The sequence below is a fragment of the Pinus tabuliformis genome, chromosome 4_2 (genome assembly GCF_031772625.1).
Source record: "Pinus tabuliformis cultivar Carrire ecotype Pingquan chromosome 4_2, CPIR1, whole genome shotgun sequence".
Lineage (NCBI taxonomy): Eukaryota > Viridiplantae > Streptophyta > Pinopsida > Pinales > Pinaceae > Pinus > Pinus tabuliformis.
This window is the reverse complement of record NC_142304.1, coordinates 966,121,680-966,142,045: the sequence shown is the minus strand read 5'-3', so window position 1 is coordinate 966,142,045 and position 20,366 is coordinate 966,121,680.

The following is a 20,366-nucleotide window of genomic DNA, read 5'->3' as shown; positions in this document are numbered from 1 at the left end:
TCCCTCAAGTCTCCATCCTTTATGCTGTAATGCCCTATTTTCTATGCTCTCACTATCTGCTATTGTCCTTTTCACATATTTTGCTACTGTTTTTCTCACTCTAATTCGCAGTTTTACATTCCCTTCACCTGTACCATTCCTTCGAGCCAATCTGCCTTTCTTCTTTTGTCTTGTATTTGTTTTGTTGGAATGTTGTTGTATGAGTTTCCACAACTCATCCAATTCTTTGTCCACTTCACTTCTCATATGTTGAATACTATTCCCCTACAACTGATTGTGTTCTTGAAATAGAACATCATAATCCCTATGCCAATAACCTTCCATATACATATTTGAAATGTACAAATGCCTTCTCCATTGATTCTTTGCAATAATCCCGGGTCCTTCTTGTGCTTTCTCATTCATGACTTCATCATTTCTTACTTCAAATTGCAGCATACCTGTAACTCCACAAATTTCTTGAAATCTCAAAAATTTTCATGCTTGTTTAGCTACTTTGAATATTTCTTCTTCCAATGACTTCATTTCTACACTCTTAAGGATTATGGCATTATACTTGTCTACCCCTGAAATGTCACTTCCATCCTTTTCTTCATCAATAATTTTTGTGGTATAATAGTAATTTTGTTACTATAATTTTTTGTACTCATCTCCAGTTCAGCAGTTTCATACTGTAGATTCACCACCATTTCATCATTCTTAGACTTTCTGATCTCAACCTTCATTAATTCGATCTATTCTTCAGAATTGACTTCTTAGTTCAGACTCACTTCACATTACCTTCTTCCTGCATGTAAATATTCATCAAAATTAATCAATTCAATAGACACAAATGCTTTACCTTGCTTCCTCATTATTCCAATAGTTCTGATGAATCCGTCATTCTCATTCAATTCTGGTTGTACAGTTTGATCACTTATTCTTTGGCTTTCTTGCCTCCTCTTCAAAATACTTGACTTATGCCACAAATCTATCATCTCATTTGGAATTTCTTCCAAGAGTTTTGCACAATCTTCATTGTCTGCATCATTTGTCTTTAATCCTTCTTTACTCTGGCTTTCTTCAAGGTCAATGATCCTCAATGACTGTTTAATATCTACAAAGTCTTCTATATCAATCTTCAATAGCTATCCTCTTTTGGCTTCAGTTTTAAACAGTTGTCTAATATCTACATAATTTACTACAACTATGTTTAATAGCTGCACTTCCTTCTACATCACATAATTATGTGAGTTTCCTTCACTTATGACAACACTAAATAATTGTCGTACCTCAGTGTATCCTTTGATTTCAATAATTATTTTTCCATTCTCCTTTTGACTTATCCTTTGGATGCCATCTGACTGGACATCTTCCTTCACTTGGTTGTAACTTTCCTCTTTATTCTGCATATGACTATTAGTAGTCACCTCTTCATCTGTTAATATAAAAGTTTCCAATAACTACTTGTCTTTCCTAAAGTCTATATGGCCTGCAAACACACAACAATTTTCAATTTCCAAAATGTAATAACTTCCATTTTCTTTTGATGCTTCAAGCACCAATCCTCCATCATATATCTTTTGGATTTCAGCAAATCCTTCTTGTTGTGACTCCATTTCTCTGAGTCTTTCCTTCTTTAACAAATCAATATGAATTTTTTCAAGTTCCCTAAACTCGTCCATCAGCTTGCCATTCCACCTCTGTTGCAATAGCTTCCACTTTACCCTTTTCTTCATTCTCCATCTGTATCTCTAGTCTTCACTTGTCTTTCTTTGTACTGCCAGACTAATCTCTGGTTCTTCATTCCATTGCCAGTTGTTATATTGTTGCAATCTAATGCCTTCCTCAAATTCATTCTCTTGTTGTTGATCATCCTATTCAAATTGCTGGTTCCTTCCATCTTCATCTGTTGGATTAATACTTCTATCTCCTTCATGTCTCTTAGGACATAACTTCCTTGTTTCTCCTAATCTTTCATCTCACCTTCAAATAATGTCTGCTCAATTTCTCTGATTTCAACATCATATTTATTAATGTTGTTGTCCACATCTTTTTCTCCATCAGGTTCTACAAGCTTCATTTCTCCTTCAGGTTCCTTGAGAAATCTCTCCAAGAATTCTATTTCATTGTGAAATCTCTCCAGTAGTTCATCACAATTTTGATTCTTAGCTTCATTCTTTTCATGGCAATCCTCTCGAGTTGTCTTATTTTCTACACTATCATATTGCAAGCATAGTTCATCAATTCCATTAAACAAATTAATTGGTTTACCTTCTTGTAGTACCACTATGGCATTCTCATTAGACTTCTGGTCTATATCAACCTCATCTGACTATCTCACACCAAACATAATTTCATCTATGAACTCCTTTTGCTGCAACAGATCAACACCTTCTTCCTCTAAAAGGGATTCTCCATCATACTTCACCTCAGGATCTTCATTCCTACTCGTGACAGTTTCACCAGACTGTCCATCATCCTCTACATATCCTGCAAACATACACAAACTATGAGAATTAAAATCACAAGGCTTCATTGCCTCATCTGCTTCCTTTGTCAACATATCTTCGAATTGTTCTGAACTATGCCAATAGTCCATGAGATCTTTAGCTGATCTCTCATTATCCTCTTCACCCAAAATTTCACCTTGTTCTAGTCTACAAATGGAAACTTCCATTTCTGCTTCTGCTTCTCTGAGTTCCTCTAGCTCCTCTTGAGCACTCAATATCTGCTCAATCTTCCTCAACTCTTCTGCTATCTCTAACTTCACTTGCTGATTTCTCTTTTCTCGTAGCCTCTGCCACTTTACTCTCTTTCTCATGGTCCAACCATGCTTCTGGTATTCATCACTTCTCTGGAGCATGTCCATCAATATCCCAGTCTGGAAATCTATCTCAGCTTTCTCTCTGTCAAACTCTTCTTGACTCATCATCATGCCATTTGCTTTGGCATCTTTCCTTCTGTTGTGGCTTCTTTTTGAACCTCTGCTATGACTATCTATAGTCATCTTCTTCTCCTCTCTTTCCATGAGCTCCTCACTCCTCTGCAACAAGCCTCTACAATAGCAAGTCCTCGTTAATGTGATCTTATCTCACTAATCTCTCCTCACTTAGTCTTTTGGTAAGCACGATCCTCTATCTGGAACCTTCTCTTGAGCAACACCTTTACTCCCTCTAGGCTTCTACAATCTCTCACTCTCTCTTGAGAACACTTTAGCTATCCTCTCTATCCAATCACTTTTTGGATTCTTCAGGTTTACTGCCACTTCTGAGTGCTTTCCCTACTTTGCTTTTAGGAACACATCTCGTTCTTCTCTCACAGTTTCTCTTCTTTTATATTGTTGTGGTCTTCAAACCTTCTTATGCTATCACCTATGTTTTGAATGGATTTCCTCTATCTCTTGCATATGCATGTTCCACTACAATTTTTAAGAACTTCCCAAAAGTTCTTCTACAGTCTTGCTGTTGTAATCTAGTACCAAACTTCATTCATTCAACCTGTTGCTATTTCCATACCTCTGTAGTCTTAAAACATTATAAGAAAACATCTCTTCATGGGAAATTTCTTTCTTTTCCTACTCTGATACCAAAATTTGATGCAACCCTAAGGCTACCACATGCTAAACACCTTATCGGGACTTAACTTTCCCCTTTAACGGCTTGTTAAAGCTCCATGCCCACATATATATGCATCGGAAGCGTTTATATGCATTTAGCCTTAAAACATCAAATGGATAAAAATGATCCATTCAATCACCCCACCGAACACCCCTTTCCTTTATAAGCTATGCCTTTTCCCCTTCGGGATTCCAAAGCCTTTGAAAAGGCTTAAACACAATATCAGGACCGATATATCAAAATACAAAATCAAACATACCTTTTCCCTTTTCAAAGCAATGCTTTATATTATAGCCACAGATCTGGATCTGGCCGATTGGATGGCCCAGATCAGATCACAATATCGGTGATCGATAGCTCCATTACTACACTTTTGGCACTTGCAACATTCCCTTGCGAAACTTTGATGTGATATCATCGATCGCTATCGGTGATTGCAATGTCCACATTCACACTTCACTACTCCCACTTCCATTGTGCCAATGCGATAATGCTGATGCGATGTGTCGGCAATCACCAATTGTAAAGGTTTGCAGACAAACTTTTATAAGTGTTGATCCAATTCCGTGATGTGACTTGGTTCCACAGACCTGATGACCTTAAAAAACTCTTCTTCATAACTTTTTCAAGTCTGGCTTCTAATTCTAAGTGTGTTTGCGTCCAACACTTAGTGTATTTTTGGTTTTCCGCTTGCGGAACCAAAATGATGGGTTTAACTCCTCCGATCGATCTTTTAGACTGTATTTCAATTATAACATTTGGAAATCACAGAACCACACCAATTTCATGCGAATGCAAAGGAAATAAGTATTCAAAGCCTCCACGGGCTGTTTATACAATCATACCCACAACACAGGTTCTTTATTCACAATAAATAAATACAGAGTCTCGGCCCTCGGCCTGATTAAACATTAAAGACCTCTGTCTCAAGGAATGCAGTCCTCACATTAACTCTCCATCCTTGCTCTCTCTCCTTCTATCTCCTCCTGCATCCCTCTCACATCCCTCCTTTAGAAAACAAAGGAAATTACATATATGTCATACCTAACAGTTTCCTTCCACAAATGAAGGAATTCACTGTATTCCTAGAAATCCTATCCTACTCTAACTAATCAATATAACTAATTGGCTTGATCTCCATGCAGGGAGGATCACTTTCCAATTATTCCCAATTCTGTTCAAAATTAGGCCACTCTTAACTGCTTACATTTATTTGAAAGTAATACAAATTTAACAACCAACTCTTCCTCCAAACTTGCATTAGCCACAACATGTCACCACTCCATCACATTGTTGGCTAGGTCTAGATGCTCCTGCATTAGGAAGATTTGTCTTAGGCAATCTCGTAACCCATGCATAGCTTAATTGAGATCTAGGCTTTATGATTGTAGCTCCAAAAGTCTTGAAAAAGAAATAAAATAAACCTTTAACCCAGATCCTTCATGTGGCTAGTAATAAAATCAAGGTGGTATAAATATTTTAGGCCCTCAAACCCATAATTCTGGTACTTAACTCAAATTATTTAAAGACTAGGATTCTGGTACATTATTCTGTACTAGGGGTAGTTTGCTGTAATATTCCATGAACCATAACTTCTTCGTGATGATGAATTTTGACAAACAACTTCTGGGTTACCTAAATTAGGGTACTTTGAATAAGACGCACATCTCAGAATCCCAATAATTCTTAATTTGATCATAAATTTAGATTTTTGTTGGGTTTGGAGCCTGATTATCTTTTGTATTCAAAGGTATTGTCGCATTGGACCCCAGTTCTTAATGGGGCGGCAATGCCGCCGGTAAAATATTTGCTGCAGGGTGGGTCCAAGGGGGGCGGTTGTGACCTTTGGGAGCCCCCCACTGAAGCTAAGAATAGATGTAAAATTGCCTTTTAAATTGTTGTAATTTCTTAGTCAATCTGGGTCATTCGTTAGGAAGTGGTCTGACAGTAGAAGTTATGTTTAACTTAGGGTTTTTTTCCCTAGAAGGCAACCCCTCGCTATATATGAGGGAATTGTATTATTTCTATGTATATCTGTATTCTAAGTGATGAAGAGAGAGTAGATTGAGAGAGAAGAAAGAATTACAACGGATCTGTTGTAGGTTGTATCTCTTTATTTTTCTGGATAATATAAAAAGAAGGACTGGTTATTTCTTCGTGGACATAGCCCAAACTGGGTGAACCACCTATATCTGTGTCTCTCTTGTTTTATGCATTTTCTGTGTTTATGTTTCTGCAATTATTTATGTGTTCCATTGCTATGTAATATATAATTCTCTAACAACTGGCATCAAATCCGAAGGTCTATTTGGATGATAAATTTGCAGGAGAGAAGGGTTCTTGGTTCGAGTGGGAGCAATGGCGGAAGATGGTAGGTTTAGGGTCGAAAATTTCAATGGCCAAAACTACCAACTGTGGAAGATGTAGATGGAAGATTATTTGTACCAGAGAGATCTGTACCAACCATTCAGCGGAAAGACAAACACGGAATGGGATATTCTCGAAAGAAAAGAACTTGGAACAACACAATTGTGCCTAGCGACATCGGTAGTATTTAATATTTCAAAGGAAATGACAACAGAGGGTTTAATGTCAACATTGGCCAAACTATATGAAAAACCCTCGGCCTCAAAAAAGGTATTTCTTATGAAGCGTTTATTTAATATGAAGATGTCAGAAGTTGGATATGTTGTTGATCATTTAAATGAATTTAATATAGTTACCAATCAGTTAAGTTCTGTAGGGGTAACTTTTGGTAGAAAGTTGGAATGGTTTAGTTATGGCCATTAGTAACTTTGTCTCTGGATCTAGTACTTTAAAGTTTGGTGATGTTGTCAGTGCAATCCTTAGCGAGGAAATGTGATCGAAAAGCTTCAGTGAGTCATCTGGTAATGCATTGACTGCAGAGACTAGGGAAAGAAAAATTGAAAGAGGAAAGAGCCATGGATACTGCACTATGTCAAGAAATGGAAGATCCAAGTCCAGATCAGGGATAGTGTGCTCGAAATGTAGAAACAAAGGACACCTGAAGAAAGAATGCAAGTCTCGAAAGGGAAAAGAAGGAGACCCGCAGTAAGAAACTAATCATGAATTGAATGTAACAGGTGATGTTTTGCAAGATGCTTTGATTCTTTCATTAGAAAATATTATCAATGCTTGGGTGGTAGATTTAGGGGCTTCATTCCATGCCACACTTGATAGGAAACATTTTTATGATTATGTTAAAGGAGATTTTGGACAAGTTCATTTGGGTGATGATAAACCCTGTAAAATCATTCAAATGGGTACAATGTTCATAAAACGACAACAAAATGGAAATCAGTGGCTATTGAAGGGGGTAAGGCATGTTCTAGGTCTGAAGAAAAATTTGATTTCAACAGGGCAGTTGGGAGGTGAAAGTTGTGTAACTATTTTCACAAATAAAACCTAGAAGGTCACTAAAGGATCCTTGGAAATCACAAAAGGAGGAAAGGTTGGTACATTGTATTTATGCAATGGTCTTTCTAATTCTGTTAATGCTTTAACCTCTACAGGAGAAGATACGACATTGTGGCATCATAGGCTCAGGCGCATGAGTGAGAAGGGGATGTAGATTCTTCACTCAAGATATTTGTTGCCAGGTTTGAAGCATGTTGATTTAAAATTCTGTGAGAATTGCATTTATGGAAAACATAAGAGAGTTAGATTCCTTAGTGCTGGGAAAGAATAGAAGAGCAAGAAATTAGAACTTGTGCATACAGATGTATGGGGACCTACTAAGGTATCATCTCTTGGTGTCTCTTGTTATTATGTTACTTTTATTGATGATTCAACCAGAAAGGCCTGGATTTATTGTATTCTAAATAAATCTGATGTATTTGATATTTTCAAGAAATGGAAAGCTTTGGTTGAAAATGAGACAAGAAAAAGGTTGAAGTGTCTCAGATCAGAAAATGGAGGTGAATATTGCAGCAAAGAGTTTGATAGGTACTGTTCAGATAATGGAATTTGCAGAGAGAAGATAGTTCCAAGAATACGACAAGAAAATGGTGTGTCAGAAATAATGAACATGAAAATCATGGAGCGTGCAAGGTGCAAGAGATTGCATGCAGGATTGCCTTTACAATTTTGGGTAGATGCTATAGATACTATTGTTTATCTAATAAACATAAGGCCTTCAAGTTCCTTGGATGGTTGTATTCTAGAGCAGGCATGGACAGGTAAAAGGGTAAACTACTCTTTTTTTAATACTTTTGGTTGTGAAGCCTTTGTCCACATTAATAAAGAAAATAAAACAAAGCTTGAGGCAAAATCAAAGAAATGTACCATTATTGGATATGGTGTTAATGATTTTGGTTATCGATTTTATGATTATGAAAAGCACAAAATCATTAGGAGAAGAGATGTCATATTCAATGAAAAGGTTTTGTATAAGGATCAGCTGCAGGAAAATAAACAGGAAAAAGCAAATAGAGAATACACAGTGCTTCATGAGATCATAAGAAAAGTGATGGTGCCTGAAAATCATAATGATCAACGGCCAGAACAACAACCAAAATAGGAACAAGCACCTCAAACACCTGAAAGTGGTGTTAAAATATCTACCAGGATAAGTAGACCCATTGAATGATACTCTCCTTCATTATATTATGTATTGTTGACTGATTCTGGTGAACCATAATGTTATGAAGAAGTAGTACAGGTAGAAACCAGGAAGAAGTGGTAAAAAGCCATGAAAGAAGAGATGGATTCCTTAGCACATAACCAGACTTGGGACTTAGTGAGGTTGCTTGCAAGTAAAACAACATTGCATAATAAATGGGTTTACAAGTTGAAGGAAGAATATGGAGGTAGAAAAAGGTATAAAGCTAGACTTGTGGTGAAAGGGTTTGCACAGAAAAAGGGTATAGAATTTCATGAGATATTTTCTCCTATTGTTAAAGTGACTTCAATCAAAACTATTTTAAGTCTAGTAGCAGCTCAAGATTTGCATCTTGAGCAGTTAGATGTAAATACAACCTTTCTCCATGGGGATTTGGAGGAAGAGATATATATGCAACAGCCACAAGGATATGAGGTAAAAGGGAAGGAGAATCTAGTGTGCAGGTTGAAGAAGAGCTTGTATGGCTTAAAACAGGATCCAAGGTAGTGATATCTAAAATTTGACAGGTTTATGTCTGAACAAGGTTATACTAGATGTCACTCTAATCATTTTGTTTATCTCAAAAGGAAAAATGATGGCAGCTATATTATATTGTTATTGTATGTAGATGACATGCTTGTTGTAGGTTGTAACATGCATGAAATAAATGCGCTCAAAAGAAAATTGGCAAACTCATTTGCAATGAAGGATTTGGGTGCTGCAAAACAAATCCTTGGTATGAGAATAACTAGAGACAGGAAGAATCACAAATTAACATTGTCTCAAAGTGATTACATAGAAAAGGTGTTGAAAAGGTTTAATATGCAGAATGCAAAACCAGTTAGTATACCTTTGGCTAGCCATTTCAAATTAAGTAAGGAAGAGTGTCCCAAGACTCAGGAAGAAATGGCTCATATGTCTAAAGTTCCATATGCATCAGCAGTTGGAAGCTTAATGTATGCAATGGTCTACACAAGGCCTGATATTGTACATGTAGTGGGATTTGTAAGCAAGTACATGAACAATCCAGAAAAAGAACATTCGATGGTGGTGAAGTGGATTCTCAGAATTTGAGAGGTACCACAAATAAAGCATTATGCTTTGGTGTTTCAAAAATTTCTCTACAGGGATATGTTGATGCAGATATTCCGGGTGAGAGAGATAATAGGAGAAGCACAAAAGGGTATATTTTTACTATGGGTGGAAGAGCTATGACTTGGGTCTCAAAACTGTAAAGTGTTGTTGCACTCTCAACACCAGAAGCAGAGTATGTTGCTACTACAGAGGCTAGTAAAGAAATGATTTGGTTACAAAGGTTTCTAGACGAATTGGGTAAGAAGCAGGAGTTGGGCAAGTTACACAGTGACAACTAGAGTGCCATACATCTTGCAAAGAACTCTGCATTTCATTCCAAGACTAAACATATACAACTGAAGTACCATTTCATACGGTTAACGTTGGAAGATGGACAATTGAAGCTAGAATAGATATACACTAGCCAGAATCCTACAGATATGTTAACAAAAGTTGTAACCATGGAGAAACTGAGAATCTACATTAGGTTTCAATTGGTCTTCAAGTATGATGAAAAATTTGAGAAACTGTCAGGTCGAAAGTGGAGTTATTATCCAACAAATGAAGCAGCGGTGGAGTTGCTATAATCAGTCTCCAAGTGGGAGATTGTTGGGTGTGGAGCCTGATTATCTTCTGTATTCAAAGGTATCACTGCATTGGACCCCGGTTCGTAATGGGACAACAATGCCACTTGTAAAATATTTGTTGCAGGGGGGTTCTCGAGGGGGGGGATGCCCATAACTCCATGAAACCATTAGGAATAAAAACTAGCATCGAAACAATGATATAAATGCAAATAATTGACTGGACCCCTACCAGCCATGATTAGCATTTCATCAAACATGTCACAAATATGCACTCTATATATCTTAACAACATATCTAAGCATAGGGGTCTCATACTTATCTGAGAATCACTAAGAAGCATTGATGCCTTATCACATTGGTTGCATTATCATCTATTAGGTCATATATTCATCGATCATTCATTTAGAAATCAAAACCCGATGAGACCCATACATCATCACTATCATAAAACATACTCATAAGTAGCATATAAACATTAGAAATAATAAATATACAACAAGCATAGAATCCAAATATAAGCCAATACATTTACACATGAAATACCAAGGAGAAGGAACTCTTATTAATGAATACAAAAGTCAACCAAGTTTGGGACTTTTGTGCACCACCCGACCATATATTGGCTTAACCAAATCTTTTTTTCATCCAATCACCATTGTTTCATATTTCAAGCATGAATTTGGGACTCATAACCAAAACTAAACTAGTGCTTGCATTACCACAATCCACACGAAATCACTAGGCCCTAAATAAGCATGGATGTTTTCAGATTTCTCCACCTAAACCATGAGGAATTTTCATCTCTCCTAGTCTCTAGGATTTACCGCAATCCACACCAGATCACTAGACCGTAACCGAGACTCTGGTCTTTGGGATTTACCGTATATCCCATCCTGGGATTGCTAGGCCTAATCGAGTCTCCACCCTCTAGGATTTACCATATATCCCTTCTTGTGATTCCTAGGCTTGATGGAGATGATTCCTAGGATTGATGGAGAGCACCCACCTCTAGGCTTTAATGTATGTCCCTCCATTCACCAATCGAGCATTCCTAGGCCCACCGAGGTAACAAAAAATTCATCTTTATTGCAACCCACAATCCAGTTAAGGGGTGACTAGACCATGTGTTCTTTCTTGCAGAGATCCACCTCACTTAGTTTCGAATGCATCCAGAAATTCATCTCAACCAAAAACATGAGAACCCATCACACCATGGCTATCTTGAAATGGAAAGGCAAGGCTAAAGAACATTGTCACACTTGGAAAACCCATGCCAATGGCAACAAGAGAACCAAGAACACACGTGCATAATCATGCATACCAAAACTAGCAAGGAAACCACACATGCAAATCGATACCTGCAAATAATCTCGTTGTAGCTACTTGATCTAGCTCTTCCTTACTTAATATTTTATTTTCTTTTCCTTCTTTTCATTTCTTGATCCCATGTTGAAGTGCTCCAAGAAACACTAAGTGTCCAATAGTATGAGAGAGAGGGAGAATAGAGAGAGAGCTCCAAAACTGAATTGAAAAAAGTCTATGAACTGATCCTTAGAATTATTTTTTATCAATGAGGCCTCTATTTTCATCAGTTTCCATTATTTTCCTTCAATTTCCTCCTCACATGCAACTTTTGGCCTTTCACCTTCCTTTTCTCCTAATTTCCATTATTTTCATAAATAAAATTCCAATTAATGCCTCATGTCTTTCCAAATCCATTTCCATTGCCTTTGCCAATTTCCTTAGCCATAATAAACCAAATGAACACCCAATATGATGTTTTTCCCAAAATTCCACTTGGAATATGTGTTCCATGACCTTGATCTTATATTATTTTTACATGAATTTTTACCAAGGTTGTTACAAAAACCACTGCTGTAAGCCACCATCGTTGTTGACCATGAGTGTGCAATCCAAAAGTATGTTTAACCATAAAATTTAAAAAAAATGAAAGTTTGTTCCTTGCATGTTTATTAAGTGGATGAGGTGTACAATTATTTTTTATTAAGTATGTTTGAATTTGGTAAAATTATGGATAAAGGAGGATATTTGAAAAGGTCTTTTATCGAGGCATGGTTGTGATTGGGTCCTTTATTTAACTCACTTTGGGAATACACCACATTGTTTTCTCATTATTTGCGTTGGGTCATAAAAGAAATATTGTGGTATAAGGTTTATTGTGTAGTTGAAATTTTATTATAGGGAGACGATATTAATGGTGGCTTTATTGATTAAAAAATATATATGTTTAAGTGATTTGGTTGTATTTAATTAAGTGGAGGTTGGGAAAAGGTATTTTTGGCATTAAAATTTGAATAAAGTTTGGCTAAGTGAATTTATTATGTTAAAAGTTAAGTTTGGGTGAAGAGAATATTTATAAACATTTCTTTTATTGGTGAGTTGGGGGATATTTGGAATTTTTTAAATGGAACATTCACTTGTTGATTCATATGCAATTGCGTGCACAAAGTTAGATGGAAAAAATCACACAAATTGGAAATTTAAGTTGCCGATGATATTGGAAGGAGTCCATGCTTGGTCAATTGTGATGGGAGATGAAACCAAACCGGTAGAAACACCAACTTCAGTTCAAATTTGGGAGCGCAAAGAGACCAAGCGCAAGGTACTATTGCGAATGTCTGTAAAACACAATATTATTCCACATATCACGTATTATGCTACATCTCAGGAAACCTAGGAAACACTTAAAAAGTTATATGAAACTCCCAATACTAATAGAGTATTATTTTTAAAGAAGAATATGTTCTCAATTAATATGGAGGCCATTGAAATCATTAGTAATTTTCTTTATAGAATCAAAGAAATTTTTTATAAGCTCAGTGCTATTGGTGAAAATATTTCAAGAAATGATCTAGTGACAATTACATTCAATGAGATGTTAGATGATTATCATATGTTTATCACTGGAACTTTAGCTCAGGAAAAAGATCCTACTTTCGATCAATTAACAGGTATTCTCTTGCAAAATGAAGAGAGAAGGAAGAAAATCAATTAAAAATCTCAAAGTTTAGATTTGTCTTTGGTGATAAAAGGGAAGAATCCATATAGAGGAAAATCATGGGAACAACACCACCAAGTACAAATAGCTATATGAAAAGGAAGTATGTATGCTTATATTGTGGTACGCTTGGAAATTTTTCTTAAGAATTCCATAAAAGTAAATTTGAGGGGTCTAAGAATAGAAGGCATTCAAGAAACTTTGTTTCTTCTTGAGTCCATCAAATACTCTTCTTAACCAAACTACTTGACATGCTGTTGATGTTGCTGCTACATATTATGCTTTTGCTGACGAAAGTGTCACAATGGCCTACTTCTTAAATGCCCATGAAATCACCCCTGAACCAAGATGGAACCCAGAACTAGGATTTCTCTTCCTATCATCCAAACTACCTACACAATCACTATTTGTGTATCCAATCAAATATTTATTTTTTGTGCTTGCATACATTATGCCACAATCTCTAGTTCCTGCTATGTATCTCAAAATTATTTTTCCTTCACTCGAATGTCTGTCTTTTGGAGTCTCCATAAATCTAGAAATCAAACTCACTCCTTACATGATATCTGGTCTTGTAGCTGTGAGATACATGAGGCTACGAACCAATATTTTGAATAGAGTTTCATTGACATTTATTCCTTCATCATCCTTGCTTAACTTTGTACTTGTTGAAACTGGTGTAGGGATGGGTTTGTAATTTTCCATCCTAAATATTTTCAACAAATCTTTGGCATATTTATTTTGACAAATAAAAATTCATTTTTAGATTTCTCAACTTCTATGCCAAAAAAATATTTCATGAGACCAAGATCTGTCATCTCAAATTATTTAATCATCGCTTCTTTAAATTCATCTACCTCAGAATCACCTATAAAAATCATGTCATCAATATATAAGAAAACAATCAAAATCTGTCCATGCTCGTCTACCTTTGTGTAAAAGGTAGGCTCAATGTTGCTTTTGCAAAATTTGTTCTTGATCATGTAGTTATCAATTCTGCTATACCAAGATCTAGGCACTTGCTTGAGTCCATAGAATGCTTTCTTGAACCTATAAACTTTCTCTTCATTACTCTTAACTTCATATCCTGGAGGCTACTGCACATAAATTTCGTCTTCTAGAATTCCATTCAATAAGGCTGATTTCACATACATCTGGTATACTTTCCACTTTTTCTAAGCTACTGTGGCTAGAACTACTCTTACAGTATCCAATCTGGCTATTAGAGAAAATGTTTCTCCAAAATCTATTCCCGGTTGCTGCGAGAATCCTTTTGCTACAAGTCTAGCTTTAAATCTGTCAATTTCACCTTTCTCATTCAACTTTGTCTTGTACACTCATTTCACACCAATGAGATTTTTGTCTTTTGGAAAATCAACCAAATCCCATGTATCATTCTTTTCAATAGCTTCAGTTTCTTCATCCATGGCTTGCACCGTATTTTCAACTTTGATTTCTTCTTCAAACGAAGAAGGTTGGAATGGGATAAATGCAAAATTTGAAATAACATCCAAATCATCATAAATATCTTTCATACTTCTTATCTTTCTCTTACGAGTGCTTGATTCATAACCTGATTGACTGTTGGGAGAATCTTGATCTATTGATCTGCTTGAAGACCCATGGTGCTCTAAAAATCTTGGAGTCCTTGTTGGTGTGTCTTTGTTTGGTGTCTTCACCTGTGATTAGTGTTCCTCCTTTTCTGCTATATCACCTTCTTCCATCAGTGGAACATGTGCATCAACTATTTTGTCTACAGTTCCATTCCATGACTCTTGCTCTTTGAACACAACATCTCTGCCAATTATGGTCTCCTTTATGACAGGGTTATACAATTTGTAAGATTTTGATTTCTCACTATAACCAGTGAATATAAATCTTTCACTTTTATCATCCAATTTTCCTCTTCGCTCCTTACGCATGTGTGCATAAGCTACACATCCAAATACTCTGAGATGAGATACTTTGCATGGCATACCTGATCATTCTTGTTCTGGTACTCTGTTCATCATGATTTTTGTAGGATATCTGTTGATTATAGAAATAGCACATGCAACTTCTTCTTCCCAATACTTATTAGACAAGTTTATTCCTTTCAACATGCTTCTTACCATGTTCATAATTGTATTCTTCTTTCTCCCTCCTACACCATTTTGTTGCGGTGTGTACCTGGTTGTAAATTGTCTTCAGATTCCCTGTTGTTTGCAGTAATCATGGAATTCCTTTGAGTCATATTGTCCACCATGATATGACCTCAATACCTTGATTTGTCGATCAATTTGGTTCTTTTCTAATGCTTTGAATTCCTTGAACTTTGCAAAAGTTTTAGACTTCTGGTTCAAGAAGTAAACCCAAGTCTTTTACAATAATCATCAATGAAAGTAAGGAAGTAACAACTTCCACCAATCGACTGTGTCCTCATAGGTTGATACAAGTCTGTATGCACTAGCTCAAGAGGTTGATTTGCTCTGTATGCAACTCCCTTTGGCCAACTTTCATGGTGTTACTTTCCTAAGATGCAACAATGACAAGTACTAGTAGGTTCTTTGATGGGTGGTAATCTTCAGACCAACTGTTTCTGTTGCAACAATCTTAAACCAGAAAAGTGCAAGTGTCCAAATCGAAAGTGCCATAACCAATAATCATTAGAACATGCAACTGTAAATGAACTCACCTAACCACTCTAATTCAAAATTAGAGGAAAGAGTCAGTTTTCCATCATCTACATGCTATAAGATGCTTGCTTGAGGGATTCTCATATATAACACATTCTTAACATTGAAATATAACTCTGTATCCTTTCTATTTCAATTGAACAACACTTAACAAATTATGTTTGAGACTAGGAACATAATATACCTCTGATATTGTCTTTGGCTCCCCCTGCTTGGTCAGAATGTTGAGCACTCCTTTTCCATCTACTTCCACAGTCTTTTCAGTCCACAACTTTACCTCTGTCTTCACAGATTTTTTAAATTTGCAACCAAATCCTTGTTGCCTATCATGTTGTTACTGTAACCACTGTCTAACAACGAAACACTAGTAGAAGGTTCATGAACGGTATGGCAAGCTAGGAACATGGAGTTAGTACTCTTTGTAGTGACATTAGCTCTCTACTTCCCTTGATCATATATCTTCTTCTTGCAACCACGAGCATAGTGACCAAATTTATTGCAGTAATAACACCTCACATTTGATTTGTCAACTCTTCGATTATTGTTGAAGCTTCTGTAGTTGCTTCCACTTTCATGTTCATGCACTTCTTGGCCATCTCTCTGACCACCATATCGTCCGCTTCATCCTCTGCCTCTCCTTATACTTCTCCCTCGACCTTTGTCTCTTGAAATAGAAACCTAACTTTTGAAATTGTTCTATAAAGTGGAATCCCTATTTCTGTCTATCCTTGCCTCATGTGATAGAATTGATCCCATGAACTCATCAATTGTTAATGATGCCAAATATTTGGCTTCTTCTATGGCTACTACCACAACATCAAATTTGGTAGACAAAGATTTAGGGACCTTCTCAACCATTTTTTGATCTTTAATCTCTTCACCATACATATTTATCTAATTTACGATAGTTATGACCTGATTCATGAAAGAATCAATGTCCTCTACCTCCTTCATCTGCAGACTTTCAAAACCTCTCCTAGTATTCTACAACCTAACAATATTGACTTTGGCCATACCTGTATAGTTTGTGGTGAAAGTATCCCATGCTACTTTTGTTGAAGACGTGATCATAGTATTCTGGAACACTGCTCAGTCCACTCCCTACTAAATAATCTACAATGCTTGTGCATTCCTCTTCTTGTCTATCTTCCATTGTTCTCTCTTTGCATTACTGAGAGCTCGTGCTTTTTCTTCATCCTTAGGTTTTGAAAACCCAAACTCAACATAATCCCCAAAATCATGTGCTTGTAACGTGGTCGGCATCTTAATGGCCCACATATCATAATCCTTTCCTATAAATGGTGGGAACTAGGGCTCAAAATTTGAGATATCCATCTTTCTAAAAAAATTTCTCTTTAAAACCTAAATTTCTCCTTTTGGTAAGCTTTGTAAAACACTTAAAAAAAAATACCCTTTCAAAAAACCTTAAGTTCTTATTTAAAAAAAAAAAACTTAAAAATAAACTTTCTACAAAAAAAACTCTTATGGAAAACTCTTAGTTATTTTTATATATAAAAGTTTTCTTTTAAGAAATCTTTATATATTAAAAACAACAAAAACAAACTTTAATTTTAACTAGCTCTCATTTTAATATAAGCTTCCCACTCAACGTATCAAAAGAACTTCCCACTCAAAAAGTCAATGGACTTTGTTTAAAGAATTAGCTTTTAAACACGTTATACAAACTGCGTTAAGATTTTATGATGCTAAAGCTCCTCTCGTGGTGAGGTCGTGCATTTAACGCCTTTTATGATGACTAAATCTTGCGTTAGTCCTCTAACACCACACAAACCAGTGTGACCCGCATGCATCCAAATCACGCTAAGTATTTTACTTTTAACGCGACTTTTTGTTGAGCCTTGGTACGTTATAGCACTCTGTGTATAGCTGTAGGATGTGTTAATTCTCAAACCACGAGAAAAAAAACAGATTTTTCCTCTCACACGGACCACTGCAAATCCGTTCTTCTTCGCTCTGTGTAACCTCGCTCTGATACCAATTTGTTGGAAAAGTGGAGGATACAAAGCACAAATATTTCACAAGTAAAACACGAGTTGCCGCTCTTCTATTGATCACACAAAACACGATGCTTACAATGAACTCGGTGAAGGGTATTTATCCTTTTCCAACTAGCTACTCGCCAAAAATATCTTGACATCCAATCACACACTAAAAGCCATCTATCACTTAACTCTACTTGAGTAAACACTCAAACACTCAGTCAATCAATCACTCAGCTAACTGACTGTCTATGTTTAGCCAACTCCTTATGCAGGAGTAACTATCTTATTTTAACAACATGATGTTTTTAACGCATGTGGTTTGGTAGCTCTAACTCATAAGAAACTCCACCAACTCGCTTCTTCACCTAGAATGGTCCTTCATACTTACTATTCAAATATCTCACAGTCCCTTTTGATGGCCGGAACGGAACCATAGTAATCCTAAAAAAAACCATGTATCTAACATCAAAGTGTGTGTCCCTCCTATCCTTTTCTTCCTGGCTTTTCATTCTCCCTACTGCATCTTTCAGGTGCACCTGTGCTAACTCCAAGGACTCCTCCCATGCTACCAAGAATGTCTTCACCTCTATAATCCTCAAAAAATCTCTCAGTAACACAATGTGTGGAGCAACTGGCATCTGTCCATTAACTAACTCAAATGGACTATACCTAGTTGCATAACTTTCGTACAAGTTTCATATAAACTAAGCCACATCCAAGAGTTCAGGACAATTCTTTTTATGAGCCCTCACATAATGTCTCAAGTAGTCCTCCAATAGTGTGTTGATCCATTTAGTATGCCCATATGTCTGGGATGGTAGTTCGAACTCTACAACAACTCTCTCCCAACCAAATTGAACAATGTAGTCCAAAATATTCCAGTGAAACGCGGATCTCATTCCTACACAATACTCAAAGGTACTCCCCAGTACCTCACAATGTACTTGAAGAATATCTCAGTTGTCTTCTCGGCTCCATGAGTTATTTTCATTTGAATGAAGGCGGAATAATTGGAAAAACGATCTACAATGACCATGATCCCATTATACCCCTTCACCTATGGAAACTAAGTAATGAAGTCCATCAAAATTCTCATCCAAGTTCTCTATGGAGTCAGGAAAGGCTAAAATAATCCTCCCTATCTCTGGTTATCCAATTTTTTCTGTTGACAAATGATGCACATATGCACATACTCCTCTACATTCTGCCTCACCTTCTCCCAAAAGTAACGTCTCTAATAATTCCATAGTGCAACATTGCCTTTGGTGGCCAACCCAATTAGAATCATGCCGATCCTTCAAGAGGATCCTCTTAAGTCTAGATGAATTCGGAATGTAAAGACAATCACCGAAAAAAAATTTCCATCTCGCAGAAAGAACTTCCTCTTCCTCCCTTACTTCACCTACTTTAGAACATTCTTTGCTTGAGTATCGATCTGTACACTCACACATATTCTACTCTGCATCTCATTAGTCATATGAACTTGAATCCTTCTCCTCTCAGCATGGGATTTTCCCTCCTCCTCCAATACTATCAATTGTGCCTTCTTGTTGAGGGCATATGCAACTGCATTGAGTCTACCTGATTTGTACTCAATAGTCATGTTGAACTCTTCCAAGAAGTCTTGCCAAGTAACCTGCTTCGCTAACAACTTTGGTTGGATGAAAAATAACTCGTTGCAACATTGTAAGTCTTGACAATGAAGTCCTTCCCAATCAAATAGTGTCGCCATACTTACAAACAATGGATGATGGTAGTCATCTCCTTCTCATGGAACATATATCATTCCTCTCTATCCTGTAATTTTTTACTCTGATATGCCAATTGATGCCCATCCTACAAGGGTACTCCTCCAATCGCAAAATCAGAAGCATCTGTGTGCACATTGCATAGTCTCTCAAAGTCAGGTAGCCTCAGTATCGGCATTGTAACCATAATTTTTTTCATATCCTCAAATGCATCACAATATATCTTGGTCCAACTCCATCACTTATCATTCTTCAACAAGTTTACCAATGGGGCAGTCACCTTGTAATAGACCTCTACAAACTTCTATTGGTAGTTCCTCATCCCTAAGAAGACCCTCATCTAATGGAAATTCCTTGGTTCAACCCAATGCTTTATCACATGCACCCTACTTGGCTCCATCTGTATGTGACCTTGACCCACTATGTGTCCAAGGAACGAAATATCATTCTAAGTGAACATACACTTCAACTTCTTCAAGAAAAAATGATTTTCCGTGAGTGCCTCAAATGTCAAATCCAAGTGCTTCTTTTGATCCTCCATGTTTTCAGTGATTACTACAATATCATCCAAGTATAGTACTATGAACGTATCCAAGTATAGATGCAAGACATCGTTCACCAAAATGCAAAACGTGGCATTAGCGTTGAACAATCCAAACGTCATGACAAGGAACTCAAAACTCCCATACCTCGTCACTATCATTTTTTCTTCTCATCACCCTTTGCTATCCACACCTTATAATACCCATTCCTCAAATCGAGCTTTGGAAACATTTGGGCTTTCGCAAGCTTATCAAAGTAATCTGCAACAAGTGGTAGTGGATAACTATTTTTTATCGTTTTCTTGTTTAATGGATGATAATCAAAACACATTCACAACTTAGTTGTGTCTTTATTCCTCTGGAACAATAGTGGGGCAACATATGGGGACTTGGAAGGTCGAATGAAGCCTACATCAACCAATTCCTCCAATTATCACTTCAACTGCTCCAATTCTGACCCTGATAATTGATAAGGAGCTTTTGCTGGTGGTTCCTTCC